The 14,328-nt window shown below is 50.0% G+C and overlaps 1 protein-coding gene across 7 annotated transcripts in view; it reads left to right on the top strand.

The window, feature by feature from the left end:
• ush2a (Usher syndrome 2A (autosomal recessive, mild)) overlaps positions 1-14,328 on the top strand; it is a 1,354,742-nt gene that overhangs the window by 257,591 nt on the left and 1,082,823 nt on the right. The gene's annotated exons all lie outside the window — the stretch shown is intronic.

Below are 14,328 nucleotides of genomic sequence, written 5' to 3'. Positions count from 1 at the left end.
TATTTTACCCTATGAAACTTAGTCACTTGGTAACTGTGTAATAATCAAAAGTTCTTTGGCCGGAATTGTCCGACCGTTCTCACCAGTGGGATCTTTTGGCATACAACGGGTAACCCCGTTGATAGTGGTGGGTTGACCAATAGCAGGCCTCCTCCGCAGCCGCGAAACACGCCACGGAGGCCGCGGAAAATCCTGCCCTTTATTTTTATTCATTCAATACATTTTTGGTGGTGATTTCCAACTAGTGGTGTGTACCTTCAATAGGATGCTGCTGAAATTATCAAGTTTTAATAGCGAATGCATTCTGAAACTTCATTTATACAATCAAATGACTTGTTGAGGTAACAGGGTTACGTTTCTTCTGCTTTGCATTAGAGAAAGGAAATTGGGACTGTGAACTCGTGATCCTTGGCCTGTAATTTCTGGGGCTTCAGTTCTGGGCAGATCTAACTTTTGGGCAGGTCTAACAACTCAGCCCAATTTTTAAAATTAAAAAAAAAATTTAGAGTACACAATCCATTTTTTCCAATTAAGGGGAAATTTAGCGTGTTCAATCCACCTACCTTGCACATCTTTGGGTTGTGGGGGTGAAACCCACTCAAACACGGGGAGAATGTGCAAACTCCACACGGACAGAGCCGGGATCGAACTTGGGACCTCGGCGCTGTGAGACAACAGTGCTAACCACTGTGCCATCGTGCTGCCCCAACTCAGCCCAATTTAAAGTTTTATTGGGGTTTAGAGGACCAAAATGGAGGACAGCCATGTTAATGAGTCATGAGCATGCATTACTTTTTTCCCACTTCAGTTTTCCCGCTTCAGTTTTCTGTTGGTCCAGAGGCAAGGCACTCACTCAGATGTGCTGTCAAATGAATCCTTGTTCCCTGCATCCAGACTTAGTTGGAGGATCAGCAAGGGGCAAGAATCGAAGTTCAGAGAACCCAATGTGAATTTTGTTTGCTTTCAGGAACAGGGATCAGTGCTGCAGGCCTTTGAATCAATATTAAAGGGGCACATCAAGCATAGACACCAATAGAACCAATCCACATTACCAGTTATCCCCGATGAAATGAAAATGGAGAATGTAATAGGGTGGCACGGTGGCACAGTGCTTAGCACTGCTGCCTCATAAAGCCAGGGACCGGGTTCCATTCTGGCCTTGGGTGACTGTGGCAGTCGCACGTTCTCCTAGTGTCTCCCCGGGTTTCCTCCGGGTGCTCTGGTTTCCTCCCACAGTCCAAAGATGTGCAGGTTATGTGGACTGGCTCTGCTCCATTGCCCCTTAGTGCCCAAAAAGGATGTGTAGGTTAGGTTAAGGAGTGATTGGGATCGGGCAGGGGAATGAGCTTGGGTGGAATACTTTTTCAGAGGGTTGGTGCAAACCTGATGGGCCCAGTGGCCTCCTTCTGCACTGGAGGGATTCTACGAAATCTGAAGCTGTTAATTTCAATGTTAATGCCAGATAGCTGCAGAGCAGCCAGAAGAGAAACACTTTGGGGGTGATTCTCTGGCCACATGGTGCTCAGACCCAATTCCACTATGTCAGGGGAATAGTGGGGGAGCCCCAAAAAGAGATTTGCGCCGGGCCATTCTCCCAGCCTGCTCCAGCTGGCCTAATTAAGATCTCACCCAAAAAGAGCATGAAACAAATCTCACCTCATGTGCATTCACTTTAATCTCATTACCGCGGGAGTCACTATCCTGCTCCCCAAACCCCAAGCAGGAAGTCACGTGGGCGCCATTCAGTACTGCTCTACAAAAGGGAGAACCAGGCGCAATGGACTCCGAGCAGGAGAACAGGGCTGATTGGCCCTTTCCACTTATCTCCATGAAGCTGGCCAGGTGCTGTGGGGGTTCCGTCAAGGGGTTGGGAGGCTGGAGGGGGCCACGTTGGGGTTGGGCATGGGCTCATTGGAGAGGCAGAGGGGGGATTTGAGTATTTGAAGCATTGAAGCCTGCTTTATTTCTTGTGAACACTCAGAATAGGGCAAACCACAGTTGAAGCCTGTGTGTCCTACAGAACTCTCACAGGACAGAGCCATGCTGCAACTTATTTCTTGGAAGTTCATTTTACCCCCCTCCCCCTTGAAGGCTCCCCTTTGTACTAGCCTGCCCACATGAGCTCCCTTGAAGTTTCAATAGGCTCTGTGGTTTCAATGTTGCAGTGTGCCTTTCATCCCTTCAACCTAGTTGTTTTCATTCCATTTCACAGCTCACTGATAGTGACAAGCCTCTATCTTGACAGCTGAAGGCGATCTCAAAGGAAGGGTTAGCCTTGTCGGTTGTGAGAGAAATCTTTCCACACTGGATGGCCGATAGTCGCAGCCGACGCAGGCAGACATCGTCGACTGCATCAAGGCAAATGTAGGTCCGAGCCTGCACCACTACACCAGGGGGCTGTCGCTCAGGCTCAAGACCTAGCCACCCATCAGGCTGAGGAGGGGCTCGAAGGGTCCACTGACATTGATCTAGGTGTAGAAGACGCGATTGTCCTTCAATGAACCAATGGCCACCACGTTCCACAAAAGACTGCTTCTCACCAGGAAGACAGTGTGGCACCTGTGCCACATCTTCTCAGACCTGGCACCCCGTGGAGGAGGAGGACACCTGCTCCCGGTGGCTGTGCAGGTCACAGCTGCCCTCAATTTCTATGCAACTGGGTCATTCGAGGGCTCGAGCAGGGACCGGTGTGGCATCTTGCAATTGTCAGCCCACAGGTGCATCCGAGAGGTCACGGATGCTCTGGATGTTCGAGCGTCAAACTACATCAACTTTGACTGAGGCGAGGTCCACCAAGATGCCCGGGCTGCAGGATTCACCGCCATCATTTGGATCCCCCAGGTCCAAGGGGCCATTGATGGCACACATATCACCCTGTGAGCACCATGGCATCAGGAAGTGCACTTTGTTAACAGGAAGGGGTTCCACTCTCTGAATGTACAGATCCTGTGTGACTCCCGCCTCATTTGTGCATACGCTATCCTGGAAGAGTGCATGACAGTTACATCCAGGGACATTCAGAGATCCCCGGGATGTTCGAGGACCACCCCAAGATGATGGGTTGGCTCGAGGGGGACAAGGGATTGTGATAGTCTTTGTAAATCAACAGGAAGCCAACAGGCCAACTGTAGCCAGACACACCACACTGTGAAACATTGTGGCAGATGCCACCCAATGCAACTTTTATGGATTTCTCATCAAATTTCCCCAGATCCTTATCACCAGGTTGCCCAGGCATTGGGGTTCACCACCATTGCTGGGATGCCACAGGTCCAGCGGGGTGATTGCCAGGACACATGCCCACCTATGAGCGCCACCCCATGAGGGGCTGGCCTTCACAAACCAAAAGGGGTTTCATTCGATGAACATGCAATTGTGACCACTAGCTGCACATCATGCACAGCTGCGCACGATACACAGGGTGTGTGCACAACGCCTTCATCCTGGCACCCCCGATTGGACCAGACACTTACGAACCGCACCACCAGTTGAGGGGTTAGCTATTGGGTGACAGGGGTTATCCGCTGCGGTCGTGCCTATTTGGAGGCAACAGGGCAACATGGAGAAGCACTGCAACGATGCCCATGCTGCGAACAGGGGCACGATCAAGTGGTGCATCGACATCCTGAAGATATGGCTCAGGTGCCTAGACCACACTGGAGAGGCCCTCCAGTATAGCGCTAGGACTGTCTTCCAAATTGTAGTGGCCTGCTGCATCCTCCACAAAATTGCACAGCAGCGGGGCAACATGCTTGAGTGTATGGAGGAGGGCCAGGATGGGCAACGCATGGGGCCTTGGCAGTCACTGGAAGCCACACAACATGTGTGGCTGGGCCGCCACGCACGGGAAATTATCATCGGCAGCAGGTTTACCGATGAGGGGGCCTGGCCTCCAGCGGCTCGACTGTCACGTTCCACCCCCACACATCCTCCCACTGTCCAATCGCCCTGCAACGTCTCTGCACCAAGGCAGTTCACAACGTTGGTGAACAGGTATTGATTGTGCTATTTATAGTTATTGCGCCATAGCCCCTATCGCTAAACTATGTTCTGCAACATGCCAACTTAACTGGTGTCTACCATTCTGGCCTAATGGCCCCTAATGCTCTGTCTAGGTGGTTTCTCAGGTGGTACATCATGGGTGGAGGTGGCCTGCTGTCGTTCCTGCCCTGTGACCTGGGTCCCCTTTGGCGGCCGTCCTCTAGTGCGACCACTCCTGGAAGGATCCGTCTGTCTTCCAGATTTCACAAGTGGCTTGGTGCCACCCTGTTCTGCCTGCTGCCCATTGGATGTGCAAGGGATAGGTGAGGGGATTCAGAGGTGCTGAGGAAGCCCAGCACCTACCCTGCGGGAGTCACCGGCATGGGCCCCATCACCTCCTCCTCCCTCGGGGTGCTTGATGGCCCCCAGGCTATTCCTTTGGACGCGAGTGCGGCCTAAGCGAGCTCCGAGGCTCCGCCATCACCTGCCGATGCCATTCCTGGAGGCCCACACTTATATCGAGCAGGATCGCCATGCTCATGGCCCTGGAACACAGGGACTGTGCGTGGTCCCTCTGGAACTGTGTCACATTGCTCAGGGACTATGCCATATCACTCAGTGACCATGCAAGGTCCCTCTCTGTCTGGTTCAGGTCAGCAAGTGCCAGGCCATCGATGCCTGCAGCCATGACCCATTGTGATTGGGCCAAGCTCTGGAGTGCCACTGCAATGTCCATGTGGCCCTGGTACACGGCTGCCTGTGACATGGCTGACCTGTCTGTGCCTCGGCTACCACCTACACAGAGTACCCCAGGCCCTGGACACTGACCCATGGCTGATACCGCCGCATCCAAGGCCTCCACCACAGACGCCCACCCGTGTGGTGTCGGCCTGGGTGGCACACATGGTCGGCACAGCTTCCTGCCACTGTAGGTGGTTGGACTCCTCCAACTGTAGCTGCAGGCGCTGGATGATTGCTGACCCTCTCATGTAGACCCTGGCTCTGCGCCTTCATCTCTAACATTGACGGGACAACTGTATCCAAAGGCCCGGGACCTGTCTGGATGGCCACCCTCCGACCGTCCGCCCCCTCAAGAGTTCCTACCTCCACCTGATATACCACAGCATGTGTGCGGTGTGCACCAAATAGTACCCCAGGATGGCAGATTTCATTCCCTGAAGGACATTAGTGAACCAGATGGGCTTTTACAACAATGATTTCATGGCCATCATTAGACTTTTATTTCCAGATTTTAGTTGAATTCAAATTTCACCATCTGCAGTGGTGGGATTTGATCCTGGATCCCCAGAGCATTACTCTGGGTCTCTGGTTTATGAGTCCAGTGACAATACCACTACGCCTCCAGAGCAAGGCTGACGTTGTGACCTTCGCCTCTCTTGCTGCCCGGCAAAGAATTCTGTTGGAACGGCGGTCGGCAACACCACCAGGGGTGGCGGCCTGGCTGGGGGGACCTGTACAACTTTCTCCGGCTGGAAAAGATGAAGTTCAAATTGAGGGGATTAGCAGAGGAATTTGAGACACGGTGGGGACTGCTCATGACCATGCTTGAGGAATTATTCCTCACGGGGTGGGGGGTTGTGAAAAGGGAGGGAAAACCTGCACAAACTCTGAAATGTGAGATGTGCAGAATGTTCTTTGATGTATTTATGCTTTCATACCCCTTCTCTGACATCATCCCTTTCATGCTATCCATTACCTCTCTCAGCCCCAGCTACTCATCCAGCACCTGCCTTCTCTCCTCTTCCGCCTTGGGACTTCCAGCTCATCCAAAACCACCACATATAAATTTAAGGTGAATGGTGGAAGATATAGGATGGCTGTCAGAGGTAGGTTCTTTACCCAGAGAGTAGTGGGGGCATGGAATGCACTGCCTGTGGAAGTAGTTGAGTCGGAAACATTAGGGACCTTCAAGCGGCTATTGGATAGGTACATGGATTACGGTAGAATAATGGAGTGTAGATTAATTTGTTCTTAAGGGCAGCATGGTGGCATTGTGAATAGCACAATTGCTTCACAGCTCCAGGGTCCCAGGTTTCATTCCGCTTGGGTCACTGTCTGTGCGGAGTCTGCACATCCTTCCCGTGTGATCGTGGGTTTCCTCCGGGTGCTCCGGTTTCCTCCCACAGTCCAAAGATGTGCAGGTTAGGTGGATTGGCCATGAAAAATTGCCCTTAGTGTCCAAAATTGCCCTTAGTGTTGGGTGGGGTTACTGGGTTATGGGGATAGGGTGGAGATGTTGACCTTGGGTAGGGTGCTCTTTCCAAGAGCCGGTGCAGACTCGATGGGCCGAATGGCCTCCTTCTGGTTAATCTAGGACAAAGGTTCGGCACAACATCGTGGGCTGAAGGGCCTGTTCTATGCTGTATTTTTCTATGTTCTATGTTCTATATCCCCTTCCTCATCACCTGGCTCGGCCCGATATAACTTTTCATAGTATTCCCTGAACACCTCGTGAAACTTCCCTGGCTCCGACACTACCTTCCCCTTCTCTATCCATGGATGTGATGTGCCTCCATAGCTGATGGGCTAGCATATTGCTCGCCTTTTCTCCATTTTCATACTGCACCCCCCTCGCCCTCCATAGCTGCCTTCTGTCATCAATCTATCGAATTGCCCCTGTAACTTCTTTCTCACTGCCAACCCCTCCTTTGTCCACCTCAACTATCTCGTTCAACAACCGTCCATACTCCTCCCTCCTCTTTCTATCACTGTGCGCCTTAAACGGGATAGCCTCGCCACGAACCACCGCCTTCAACGCCTCCCAAAATGTGGCCACCGATACCTCCCTGTTCTGATTCAACTCCACATAGTCTCTGATCACCAACGCATGCCTTGTCTGCCGAAAGGCCAAGTCTAACCTCCATCCCGGCCTCTGTTCCGCATACTCCGTCTCCCCCAACACTGCTCGGCTCGTGACAAAAAAGTCAATTCTGGAGTATACCTTGTGCACGTGCGAGTAGAAGGAGCAATCCCTCTCCCCTGGGTTCCTAAACCTCACGGATCCACCATTCCCATCCTTTCCATAAACCCTCCCAGCTCCTTCGCCATCATACACCTCATTGACTTAGGGCTCGACCTGTCAACCCTCGGTTCCAGCACGTAATTAAAATCGCTCCCCATAATCAACTTATGCATGTCCAGGCCCGGAATCGTTCCCAGCAACCCCTTAAACACAATCCATGTTATCACTAATACTACCTATTTTCCTTTCTGTAACAATACCTGACTCTGCCAGTGCTGAACTCACCTGCAACTGAAACCTTCATTTATGCTTTTGTTCGTCTCAACTCGACTATTCCAATGCACTCCTGGACGGCCTTCCATATTCTACCTTCCTGCGGCCATCCAAAACTCTGCTGTTTGTGGCCATATTTGTACCAAGTGTGATTCACCTATCAACCCTGTGCTTGCTGATTTACATCGGCTCACAGTTAAGCAGCACCCAGATTTTAACATTCTCATTTTCGCTTTCAAATCCTTCCATGGTAACCCTTACGAGAGCCACGGCGACATCCTAATTGATTTGCCTGTGGAACTCATGGTGGTTCGACATGGCATAGCACTGCTGCCTTACAGTGCCAGGGACTTGGGTTCATTTTTGGCCTTGGATATCTTGTATCTGTGTAGTTTGTACATTCTCCCTGTGTCTGCGTGGGTTTCCTCCAGGTGCGCCGGTTTTCTCCCGCAGTCCAAAGATGTGCATGTTTGGTGGACTGGCCTTGATAAATTGCCCCTTAGTATCCAGGGATGGGCAGGTTAGGTTATGGGGTTACAGGGAAGAGTTGGCATGGGTAGAGTGCTCATTTGAAGGGCTGGTGCAAATTCGATGGAACAAATGGCTTCCTTCTGCACTGTAGGGATTTAATGATTCAATGAATGAATACAAGCTCCCCCGCTCGTGGGCGAACGCCCATCTGCAGTCCCTGTGGTCCAAGAAGGCAGCTCACCACCACCTTCTCAAGGGCAATTAGGGTGGACAATAAATGCTGGCCCAGCCAATAAATGCCACATCCTGTAGAAATGAATTTTTAAAAAGTTGATGTTAGGACTGATGGCCAATAGCAATGTGATTTGTGTTAAAGTTTGCATTATAGTGGTGAGCTTAATTGCATAAAGTTAGTATACTATCAGCATGCAATGATCGTTTGTGTTCTGACTCTCCAAGCTGCACTCAAAAATTATATGAACCTTTCTTGAGTAATAGTATGTTTTATACAAGCAGAAACCACAAAGATGTCAAAAAGAGAAATAGTGGAATAAAGCCAGAAACTAAACAGCTGAAACAAGAATTAGATGGACATGGCATAAAACATTAAAAATTAAGAAAAGGAAAGGATAGCAAAGCAAATTGAAACATCTAACTCAAAAGTAAATCTCAATTTCAATGAACACATTGTTCAAAAACTCAATTAATCTGATATTGTTTTATGTGTTTCTGTATAATAAATCACATAAATTATAAAGCAATTATTCTAATAAATCACAAGTAATTATGAAGCATATATGAAACAGTGAGTAAATTTCTTGCTGCTACTGGCAGTTTTGACTTGTGCTGGCCCACTTTTCATCCAGAACAATTAGGAAGAGGGTGCAGAGTGGCTGCAGGTTGCCAAAGGTTGGGTGAACAAGCACTGCCATCAGCTTCCAGGTATAAGGCAGTGAGGAGTTTCAGGTGGGTGTTATCGGGGGGGGGTGAGAGGAACTGAGGGAGTGTGTGGGGCAGGGGAAGCTGTGACTTTTCTTGCATGGCCCAGGAAGCTTCTGACGGATCTTTTGGATCTCTTCATCCTTCTTTGCAGCTGCCAGTCTGCTTTCATATATTGTGAAGACCACAGTGAGTTCTCTATTCAGGCTTGGGTTCAAACGTAATTGGGATCCAATTGATGTAGGATCCCAGTTGTATAAATTCTTGAAGCTTACGGGCGGGATTCTCCAACTCCCCGCCGGGTCGGGGAATCGCCGAGGGACGGCGTGAATCCCGCCCCCGCCGGCTGCCGAATTCTCCGGTGCCAGGAATTTGGCAGTGGGGGGGGGAATCGCGCGCCGCCGGTCAGCGGCCGCTGGCAGCGGCCCCTCCGCCGATTCTCCAGCCCATGATGGGCCAAGGGACGCAGAGGAATCTAATCCCGGGGGGGGGGGGGGCCTCCATGGTGGCCTGGCCCACGATCGGAGCCCACCGATCCACGGGTGGGCCTGTGCCGTGGGGGCACTCTATTCCTCCGCGCCGGCCGGTGTAACAGGCCGCTCTCGCCGGTGCAGAGATGAACCGCCCTGCGCATGCACTGGGTTGACGCCAGCACACACTGGCGCTCTCGCACATGCGCCAACTCGCGCTGGCCGGCGGAGCCCCTTCTGTGCCGGCTGGCGCATCGCAAACCACTCCGGCACTGGCCTAGCCCCCAAAGGTGCGGAGGATTCCGCACCTTCGGGGCGGCCCGACGCCGGAGTGGTTCTCGCCACTCCTTCGCACCGGAGTTGCCTGCCCCACTGGTTTCCGAAGAATCCCGCCCTATGACTTTCCTCAAGAGGTGGCCTCAATGATTTGCACACGCCTGCAGCCCAAGATTTCAATTGGAAATAAGGAGGCGGAATTTCCAAGTTTTCTTCTTTCATCCCTCGTCAGTTTTCTCTGCTTACTTCCTCTCCTGAAAACATTGATTTAGTAGCTGCCAGTCATTCTTCAGTACTTAACCAAAATACCCTTTATTTATGCATGAGTCTGAACAGAGAGTGATGCAAAACTATTCAAATGTAAGCGGCATCACTGACAAGGCAATTTTGCTTTTTCTTGATGTTTACACATGTCCGTTTCCAACAGGAGTCATTATATTGGAATCAGGAGAGGGAATCCTCCTGACAACCCAGAGACTTGAGAATTGTAATGCTACATGCCTGGTTGAGATTAGCTAACAACAGAAATCAGGGATTGAATTTAGGGTCTCTTTGGTCAAATATGACTTGGGGTAAATGAAATGAGCAACTGAACTGTCAACATTTTAATGAAACTGCTAAATTTTAAGTTTTCGCTATGTTTTTAGACAAATTCCATTCTGACCTGTAGCCTTTTGCCATGTACCTTGATTATGTGCATACTATCACCACTGTCTTATTGTCTTATCTTTAAAATGTACATTGTCTATCGTGGATCATTCCAAGTGATAGACTTACAGTGGTCATCTTTATTGTTTCTGTGTTCTAAATGGACACTATCTTGGTGTGTGTCACCCTCTTAGCATTATAGAGTCATTTATGTCACAGAGGGAGGCCATTTGGCCCATCGGGTCCATGCCAGTTCTTTGTGGAGCAATACATTCAGTTCTACTCCCCTGCTAATCCCCATTGTGCTGCAGATTTATTCCTTTCAAGTGCCCACCCAATTTCCTCATGAAATCACTGATTGTTTCCACGTCTCGGCAATAAGTTCCAGGTCATTACCATGCACTATGTAAAAAGTTTCTTCCTCACATTTCCCCTGCATCTCTTGCCTCAAAACCTTAAATCTGTGTTTCCTCTTCATTGTACTACCAGCTTAAGGTTAAGGAGGGGGTTGTAGGGTTACGGGTATAGGGTGGATACGTGGGTTTGAGTAGGGTGATCATTGCTCGGCACAACATCGAGGGCCGAAGGGCCTGTTCTGTGCTGTACTGTTCTATGTTCTATGTTCTAATGGAAACAAGAATATGTTTTTTTATCTGTTTTATCCAAACCTATCATAATCTATACACTTCTATCAAATCTTGCCTCGATCTCCTCTGCTCCAAGGAGAACAATCCCAGATATTCCAACCTCACCTTGTAAATAAAATCCCCCATTCTTTGGACCGATCTGGTAAATCTCTTCTGCACCTTCCCAACGAGCCTCACATCCTTCCTAAAGTGGGGTGACCAGAACTGGACACAATACTCCAGTTATGGCGTAACCAGAGCTGTATAAACATTCAGCATATCCTCCCTGTTTCTGTACTCATTGCCTCCATTTATGAAGCCCAAAACCCCCATGTGCTTTGCTAACCATTCTCTTGATATATCATGCCACCTTCAAAGATTGCTGCCTATGCGCACCATGTCCCTCTTTAGAACTGTTCCATTAAGTCTAGACTGATTCTCACTATCCCTTATACCAAATGAATCATCTTACACTTCTCTATATTCAATCTCATCTGCAGCTTGCCTGTCCATTCTGCCAGCCTATCTATGTCATGTTTCAGATTATTCTGATTCGTAACGTCCTCACTGCTGCTTATGCTTATGGAGGGGAGTGAACCTGCCTCTATAGCTGGCTCACCTTACAGAAATGTTATGGCTGTTGTGCCATTAATTGGCCGTCTCCAAGAACTGCCACCAAATCAAATTGCCAGCAGCTCTCTTAATGCAGCCCTGCCAGGGGCAGTCCCTGAGGAAGGTAGATCCCAGAGCTATCGTGATCAGCTTGGTAGGCCCTGGGAAGTAGGTTGGGGTGCTGGGGGTGAGGAAACCTGGTAGGGAGGAACATTCGCGGGCAGTGGTGAGGCTGTCTCGGATGAGCCAGGAGGTTACTCCGTCTCAACCTCCTCTGGCCCATAGCTGGCCATGATACAGCCAGGTTTTACGCGGCGGCCTGGAAACTTGGCGCCAGACTCCTCTGCTGGGGGAGAAATCCGAGCGGCAGTTGGTGAGGTCTTTGAATGACCATAATTGGGGTGGTTGGAGGTGGGTAGGTGATGGACAGGGCAATACTGCCATCAATTTTTCTAACTTTCCTGCTGCAATGTCCATTAATTTTTCAAACTGTAGCTTTGATCTGCAGTGCAGCATGAGTTACTGTTAGTTTTGGTCAGGGAATGACTATCCTGGTCAACAGAAATAATTTAGTTGCCCACCATTACAGTTTCTGACACTGTAAGTAAATGTCTTCATTCAGTAGCAGTTGTGGTCCAGATAAAATCACCATGAATTGAAGAAAAACTGCATAATCCTTAGGTTCAGTCAGCCTACTGAGATTACTGTTCTTCTTGCAAGAGCATGGAATTTCTGTATCACTTACAAATCAAACCGACAAAAACATTACTGAAACTTGCAGATCAAAGGAAAGAGAAAACCGCTCCAACAACTTGCTCTGAAAAACATTTTTTTCCATAAATTTAGAGTACTCAATTATTTTTTTCCAATTAATGGGCAATTTAGCGTGCCGAATCCATCCACCCTGCACATCTTTTTGGGTTATGGGGGTGAGACTCACACAGACACAGGGAGAATGTGCAAACTCCACATGGACAGTGAGCCGGTACCGGGATTAAACTTGGGTCCTCGGTGCCGTGAGGCAGCAGTGCTAACCACTGCGCCACTGTGAGCCCTTCTGAACACCATTAAAGGATATCATTAAACGGGTGCACAGGCCTCCACATGCTCGAACAAGGTGATAAGACCAGTGCCAAGGAATTTATCGATGATCTTATTGTCCTCGTCAATGAAGGACATAGGCATGGTGTGAACATCGTTCAATAGTACTTAGCTTGCTCTGTAGATTACTTTTAAGAATCATGTAGAAAGGACTTCCGGTGACAGCGTGGGGGGGGGGGGGGGGGGGGGGGGGGAGAGGCAGCCGCACATTGGAGGGCTCCCATTCAGGAACGGCATTTTCGGGGATTAACGCTCGGTCCCAGGGGCTACAGAGGTGGCAAAAGCAGGGAGAAGGCACAGTGAAGAGAAATGTCAAAAACAAATTTTAAAAAGGCCATGAGAAAAGCAGCTGAAAGTCCGTCGGGGAGTGGAAAGGTCACCATGGGTCGGCAAGGAAAGTGGAGGCTGGGGCACCAGGGGAGGCCGCATTGCCCACAGCTGAAGAAATTACTAAGGTGATGGCCGTGGAACTTGAAAGGCAGTTCACAATGCACATGGAGGTGATGAGGAAGGAGATGGGGACGGTATTAAAAGTGCTGGTGGAGGAGGCGATTGCCCCGGTGAGGGCGGCGGTATTGAGCGCAGTGGCGGAGGTGCCGGAGCAAGGTGAGGCACTGAAGGAAGTGGAAGAGACATTATTGCAGCACAGTGATCAAATTACCTCGATGGTGAAGGAGATGCGGAAGGTGATAGAGATTAACAAGGATCTGCGAGACAAATGGATGACTTGGAAAACAGATGCAGGTGACAGAATCTGAGGATTGTGGATCTTCCTGAAGGAGTGGAAGGCCCGAGGCTGACTGAGTATTTTGCCACGATGTTGGCGAAGCTATTGGGGGAGGGGGATGACCCCTCCCGATATGAAGTGGATCGGGCTCATCGGTCGTGGAGGCCTGTACCAAAGGAGGGTGAGCCGCCGAGAGTAGTAACTTTGTGTTTTCGTAGATACAGCGTGAAGGAGAAGGTCCTGTGCTGGGCAAAGTAGAAGTGGGTGGTGCAGTGGGCTGGAGCTGGTATACGCATATATCAGGACTACCCGGTGGAGCTGGTGAGGAGGCGGGCTGCCTTCAGCCGGGTGAAGAAGGCACTGTACGTCAGTATGGTGCAGTGCGGCATAGCATACCCAGCTAAGTTGAGGGTGACCTACAAATCCAAGGACTTTTATTTCGGGACGGTGGAAGCAGCGGACGAGTTTGCGAAGGCAGAAAGACTGTGGCTGAATTGAGAAGTGGACATGTATCGATGTAGCCTCATGTAACTGTATTTTTTCACTGTATGCGCTAAATGAGCTAACGTTGAATATACTTGGACAAGGGAAGAGATGGGACTTTCGCTTGCAATGATGGTTCTTTGGGGCTTGGGTGTGTATGCGGGTCTATGTGCTAAAGGGGAGTTCTTGGTTTTCCTGGGACCGGTCAAGGGGGAAAGAGACCCGTGCAGGGGCCACCACGCTGACCGGTTTAAGCCAGCCAGTGAATGGGAGTGAGGTGGGGGAGGGGCTGCGGTCATCGGAGCTCGGCAGAACAGGGCCCGATGAGTCTAGCCGGGGTGGAAAGTTAGGGGGAAGGAACAGAGGTTGGGGGGAGGAGTTTTGTAAAAAGAAGTGGAGGATGGGAGTCGGGGAGGGCGGAGGGCTCACAATGCGTGGGTGTCATGTACGGTACTCTTTCAGGGATTGGATGGCATTGAATGTTGAGGGGGGGACTCTATAGGTCAATGGTGACCATGGGCAATTCCTGATTCCGTTTTCTTTCTGTTTTTTTTTCTCCTTTGATTGACCCGCCGAGGGAGGTTTGTTTTATTTGATGCTTATATTGCCAGGGGGGTCGTTGTTTGGGGTGGTGGGAGGATGGGATCGTTGTTTTTGATAAGGGAATTGACTTTGTATTTGTTACTCTTTACTGCTTGTGGGTGGGGTGCAAATTTTGAAGAAAATGTGAAAATGGAG

Source organism: Scyliorhinus canicula, chromosome 1 (genome assembly GCF_902713615.1).
Source record: "Scyliorhinus canicula chromosome 1, sScyCan1.1, whole genome shotgun sequence".
Classification (NCBI taxonomy): Eukaryota; Metazoa; Chordata; class Chondrichthyes; order Carcharhiniformes; family Scyliorhinidae; genus Scyliorhinus; species Scyliorhinus canicula.
This window is presented reverse-complemented; position numbering and strand designations above follow the sequence as displayed.